Raw genomic sequence first — 6,000 nt, 5'->3', positions numbered from 1 at the left:
AAGGGAAAGAAATCAGCTCACTTTGATTTGTGTTGCTCTCTGAATACCCTTACCCATGGATGTACTGGTCTGACCATAACTAAGTAGGAGATGAAGCTTTAGCCTGAAGCTAATCTTCAGCAAGAAGGTGGAGGAGTATTCCGATGTCTTGCACTGATTTTGATGAGACCAGCGGCACTGGCTTTTGAGTCCAATGAATGCAACCAAAGTTTAAAGGAGTCCCCTCTATCCGAGTCTGTAAAGACAGCTGTATTGAGGTTGACTGAGCCCACAGTAGGCACATACTTTACAATCGGCTTTGATGATCACATGTCATTGGAGTGCTGTCAGCCCGCAAAAGAATTTTGTTTTCTAACTTTAACGCTCTCTACCAATTAGCACTGCAGTCCACAGTGAGGTTAGCATGATGAGTTTGAAAACAAAAACAGGAAAGTTAATTTTTTTGTAGGCACATGTATGCTATTTGGACTGGGAGTCACTTTTTCTTTTAGGCATCTGAGACATTTTCTAGTTCAAAGCCAAGTTGCTGACTTCATCACGACTCTCAGGCTAGTAAAAATGGAGCCCGGAATAGTAAACTGGTTCGGAGCTGAGGCAGAAAGAGGTGACCTCGGCCCTCTGACTTTTACTGCAAAACGATACGCAGCACAAATCCATGGGGCCTTTTTTCTCTGGGGGGGTAGGGGGGTGGGGGTGGGGTATGTGTCTGCATGTTGTGGTGCCGCAGCTCACAGTGTGATAGAGAGGGTGACGTCAGCACTGGCCACAGAGAGCCCTGCTTTCAGAATTCATCTTACACCAGGCGCCCCCCAAAAGGTGGGGATGGAGTCGCAGTTCTTTATCCTGTTCTCCAAAATTGCTACACGGGGTCATAGCCCAGTGCTTTCATTTGGGTTTCTTTTTCTGTCTTCACTTCTGGCTTTTCAAATATCTGTCATCCACGAGCACGCAGGTAGTCGAGCTGCTGCTGCATTGAAGGTTTGGGAACAGCTAACACGTGCTTGAATTGAAAGTTATAACAGACTATGTTTCCTTCAATGCAATCCGATAAAGGGGTTTTCAGAGGGCACATGCCCCACCCGAGTCTTCCCCGCTGACATGTCATAACAAGGAGCTGGGAGTTTTGCATGTGCCTTTTCCCTTCAACAGTGCTCTCCAAAGGCCCATTTGGTGATGAACTTGATTGTGACCAAGAGCCAGAGATCCTTGACATTGCTCGAGTTTTCCACTTACATTGTTTCTCGTTATCATTTTCATAAAAGACCACCTCCTCGTTTTTTTTTTTAAAAAGCATTTTTTACATACATCATCTCCTTGGAATGGTCTCAGTTGACCCTTTCTGAAACAGTCCTGGGTGGCAGATAAAACAGGTCCGGCCCCACTGGACAGATGAGGGGGAAAGGTTAGGGGTGAGCCGAAGAATTTGTTGAGGTCCCCGTGCGGTGTCAGACCTAAAATTTTGGTTTCCTGATTATTTGTCTAAGATTCGTGTCTTCGTGCTCTCTTTCCCTGGTTCTCCACCAAAGAACTAGAGTCAGTTCCCTCCACCAAGGTCAAATAGAAACATTCCCTCCTGACTTCCCCTTCCTCTCCCCCACCTGCTTGATAATATAGGTGTCAGGAGTCCTACCTTCAGCCCTCCCCGTGGGCTGTCTTTGGCAGTGTGATTTATTCCTTGCTAAATGCAGAATGACGCCTAGAAGTGTTGCTGCAACAACTTATGTACATTTCCATGCCAACCATGACCCTTCTAAATCTTTTTTTCATCCCCGAGACCTGTGGAGCCGGGCCTCAGTGCAGCCTGCGGATTAACTGTGCACAGTGGCTTTTCCATGTTTTCCCTGTCTGCCTTTTCTGGCAGGCACGGGTGTGGAAGCCGTGCCAGCATTTGGCCCGTAGTGCATGTCCTAAACAGTTATTTACACAGTTTGAGTCCATTTTAGTCAACTGGGTAAATAACAACCCTCTTCAAAAGATTTATAAATCCATAAATATGTCTTTATACATACCCAATAGACAGAAATAACTCAATCTGTCAAGAACATATCCAAAGAGGTGTTTTCCCCACAGACAGCAGTAATACATATTTTAAAACTTTCTCTACTGTATTATTTGTACTGCATTTCTTTTCTCCTCGTTCCTTTTCAATTTTCACCACTTCATTATGGCACCCGTGGTACAAAAGGCAGAAATCCTCTAGGCTTTGGTCCTCTGTTAAATAACCATATCTGCCACACAGTGTAGGCATATAACAGGCTATATATCTCGACTGAGTCCTGTTCTTTTGGACTTTCAAAGTAAATAAAGGAAAATAAGTCATCCAGGAAATTCGTAATGTTCTGAAAGATTTCAAAATACAGTAACAATTTCTAGTTAGCGTTGCAGCAATTTGGGGGATTTTGAGTGCCTGATAACTTGCCAAAGTAGTGGCTGTTGTGACTGATGGAATAGTTTTAGTAAAAATTTTTGCCTAAGCATTAAAAAAAAAATACCAAGTTGAATCTTGGGCATTCTAAAGAGTACATATATATATATATCAGAGAGGTAATTAAGAAAAAGCAAAGTATATAATTTTTTTTCAGGGGTTTACTGTTCTGTTTATTCATGATTTGGGTAATAAATCTTTCCCCCAACTCAAATTACTTATCATGCAGCTCTTCCTCAGGACATCTGCTTTCATTTGATACTAGCACTCTGGGCCCCTTGCAGGGAGTTGGTGCTTTAATCAGCGAAGCTCCTTTAAGTGGGCATGGAAGAGGAAGGCCTAACAAATGTATTGGGTCCAGGGTTCTGCGGCCGTTGCTATGACATGGATTTTGTCTACTCTTTAACTCCCTCAAAGCACTTCCAAAGACATGCGATGGAGTCCTTATTCTATCCCTGTCAATTATTTGCTATTTTCCCATTTTGGAAGAGAAAAAAGTCCAGCTCAGAAATATTGAAGAGTGAGTAGCTGTCAGAGTCTGCTCTTGGTTTTATCACAGCTTTGGGATGGGGTGTTTGCAGGATTCCCGAGCAGAGTCTCGTAGGCTGAGGTAGGCACTGGCAGATACGTGGCTCTTTCATGTGTCTTATTTGTCCTACTGTGTGTTGCTGCCCTACTGACCGTCATCCGGGCCTACTCTAGGAAGTATGTGGTTTGGGGTGGGAGAATACCAAGCCAGTCTGCTGCCTTTTTGTATTCCTTCCCTGGAAGGCAGCCGTTCTATGACTCATGGGCAGCTTTACATATGACCGACCCCATTTTGAGTTTGGGCGCTTCTCCCTTTTTGGTTCAAAGTCAAGAGCCATGAACACATGATCACAAGACAATAATGAGATAACGTAGTCAGGGCTGACGGTCAGTGTATTTCCATCTCTTGCTTGGTCAAGGAAGGAGGTCACAGAGGTTGAAAGAGGCTAAGAGACTTGCCCAAAGTCACAATCTGGTTGGTGGTAGAGTTGAACTTGAACCCGTACAGTCTGATTCCAGAGCCCCAGCTCCCAACTATGGTATTCCATGTGACAAAGTGCTCTCGTGTGGCTAGGAATGGAAAAACAGATCATTTGATGGACATTCTTTCTGTTATCAATTGGACAACTCCTCCCCCGGAGTCCTCGCTGGGCCTGGCGCCCTGCCTTGTAATAGTGACAGAGCTTCGGAAAAGACAGCCTCAGCGCTAGCCTCAGGGGGGTTATCCGCCGCTGGCGAGTGAGAAGCTAGTGTTGTGTGCTAAATAGAATGATGATTGGGATATGTACAGCGGAGCATGATGATTGATATGATTAATTTGTATTATGTATTAAGAGCCTATCCCATTTCACTCATTCACAGATTTATTGAATTGAGAATAGGAGCACAGAAAAACAAGTAAGGGCATTTTTTTTTGCTGGCAGAACACTTCCCACTTAAAGCTCACCTCATTTTCCTCTTTTGTAAGGATAAAGAAAAAGTAGGATTGCTACATTGAAATTTGATGTAAAACATTTCAACCCTAAAGGGCTTTAACGGTTCCTGGAACCTCGAAAGCCCACTTATGAACTTCTCCTTTGGGGGGCAGGACTCAGATTAACAATTGTATCTTTGCTCCCTCTGGGGGGAAAAAAAAGGCAAAAGCAGCATGTTTCTTTAAAGAGGCACAATTGAAAAGCACTGCGACTTCTTTATAATGATGTATCAATAGTTGCAATGCCTCCCACTGCCCCATCCCCCTCCACGCCAGCTTTTGTGTGAGTTCAGGCAACCTATAGGCAGAAGGCAATTCCATTTATTATTGAAGGGACTCTCAAGGCAGTTGTTTCAGACCTGTGAAGCCAGCAGGCAGAGCTGGATGGGAGGGGGTGGGAGCCAGGGGAGAGGGAGGTGGGGAAGGGCCACATTATGTTCCAGATGACTAAGCAACGATTTATATACCAGCTCGCCTTTTTACATGAAGAAGAAAAGTAATAACAGCCCAAACCCTGGGCGTTTGAAACAGTCAGCTGTCCGATGAATAATGGGATAGGTGGGAAGGAGCACTCTGATTGGATGTCTTAATGAGCACATTTCGCACAGAGTTTGGGCTGCAGTTCCCCTTGACCTTTGCCCTTTATTGACCAAACTGACACTTCATTTTTCACATACTTCCAATTATGGCTCGGCTTAAGTGTTGCCCTCCCTCCTTTATTTCTTTCCTACGGACAACTCGAGAGTGGTGGAGGGGACAGAAGATTTTTTAATTTGAAAAACTACCTTAGCAACTCAGGTTCAGGGTGTAATCTGTTATCTGCAGGTTTTTAGATGAAAACACACACACACAGTGAATGCTGCTTGTTGAGAAACAGTCTTCCTATTTAAAAAAAACCCCACCTGATTTTAAAAACAAGGTTTAGAATAACCTAAGAACCCTGAAAATGAAGAAAAACGTTTAACAAAGAGTGGTGTGTGTGTGTGTGTGTGTGTGTGTGTGTGTGTTTTCATTTCATTTGTCTGTCGGCCAGAGTGAGTTGAATGAACTATTTTTGTGCACGGTGGCTTCTTAATTCCTGTACTTGGCGGGGAACTTCTTATATTTCAGTGGCACTAGAATGCATTCTAGTGGAGAGGAGGTAAAAGTAAAACATCACTGGCCACAGGCCTCAGCCCTTGGACCTCGGCAGCCCCGTGTGTTCCTTAAGTTGCACTTAATGCTGGACTCTAAGTGGCCCCGTGGCCCCTGCAGGCCAGTGGCAGGCGGAATGGGAAAATGATTTCCTGATGGGAAAAGTCAGGTGTAAAAAAGAAACGGGAAGTTATTACACTCCGCAAACCCCGTTATCTAAAGGTCCCTATCATTAGCTTATCAAACATGTGGAATTAGATGGATAGACGGACCTGTTTTCCCAGGAACGCCCCATGCGAGAGTCACCTTTCCCCTTATTGACTCATTGAGTGGGAGTAACTGTTTTCTGTTCTCCATTGGCTTGGCTTTTAGCATCATGAAAGCAGGTCATCTTAAAACCAAGAAATATAACTTCCCCACCTAAAAGTAGTCACTGTATAGCAAGGGGCATGAACTTGGCCATAAGTGTCTTCACAGAAAGTGCATTTTCTCACTATTAGGCAATTATCTCTAGTCAACTTGAGGTCATTGTTTTTCATCTTAACTGAAAAAATGCATTTGAAATTATTTACTCACAAATAGATTTCCCTCTAACACAGGACTATTTGTCTCCAATGTGGATGAAGTGTTACCTGTTTTATTATGTAGCCCTCTGGCATCTCCATGGCATATTTTTACTATAATATGGTAATAAAAGAATGTGTAAAAGGCAGACAAAGGTTCTGTCTTTTTCTGTAAGGTGACCTCTGTTACCAAGTAACTGCTTTACTTATGAGCTTATTAAAAACTCAAAAAATGAGCTTTTCATACTTCACAGGCATTGATGTGAAAATGAGCTGTCCTGTGAGTAGTTTTCTTGATCATTTTTAGAACAATTGATTAGCCAAAGAGCTACTGTCATTAGTTGACATTGACTGATAGCAATTTGTCACAAGCTCTG

The 6,000-nt window shown here is 43.5% G+C and overlaps 1 protein-coding gene across 8 annotated transcripts in view; it reads left to right on the top strand.

Annotated features, from left to right (window-relative positions):
- MEIS1 (Meis homeobox 1) overlaps positions 1–6,000 on the top strand; it is a 135,166-nt gene that overhangs the window by 31,220 nt on the left and 97,946 nt on the right. The window lies entirely within an intron of this gene.

The sequence above is a fragment of the Myotis daubentonii genome, chromosome 12 (genome assembly GCF_963259705.1).
Source record: "Myotis daubentonii chromosome 12, mMyoDau2.1, whole genome shotgun sequence".
NCBI lineage: Eukaryota > Metazoa > Chordata > Mammalia > Chiroptera > Vespertilionidae > Myotis > Myotis daubentonii.
The sequence above is the reverse complement of the archived record's forward strand: the minus strand, read 5'-3'. Positions and strand labels throughout refer to the sequence as shown.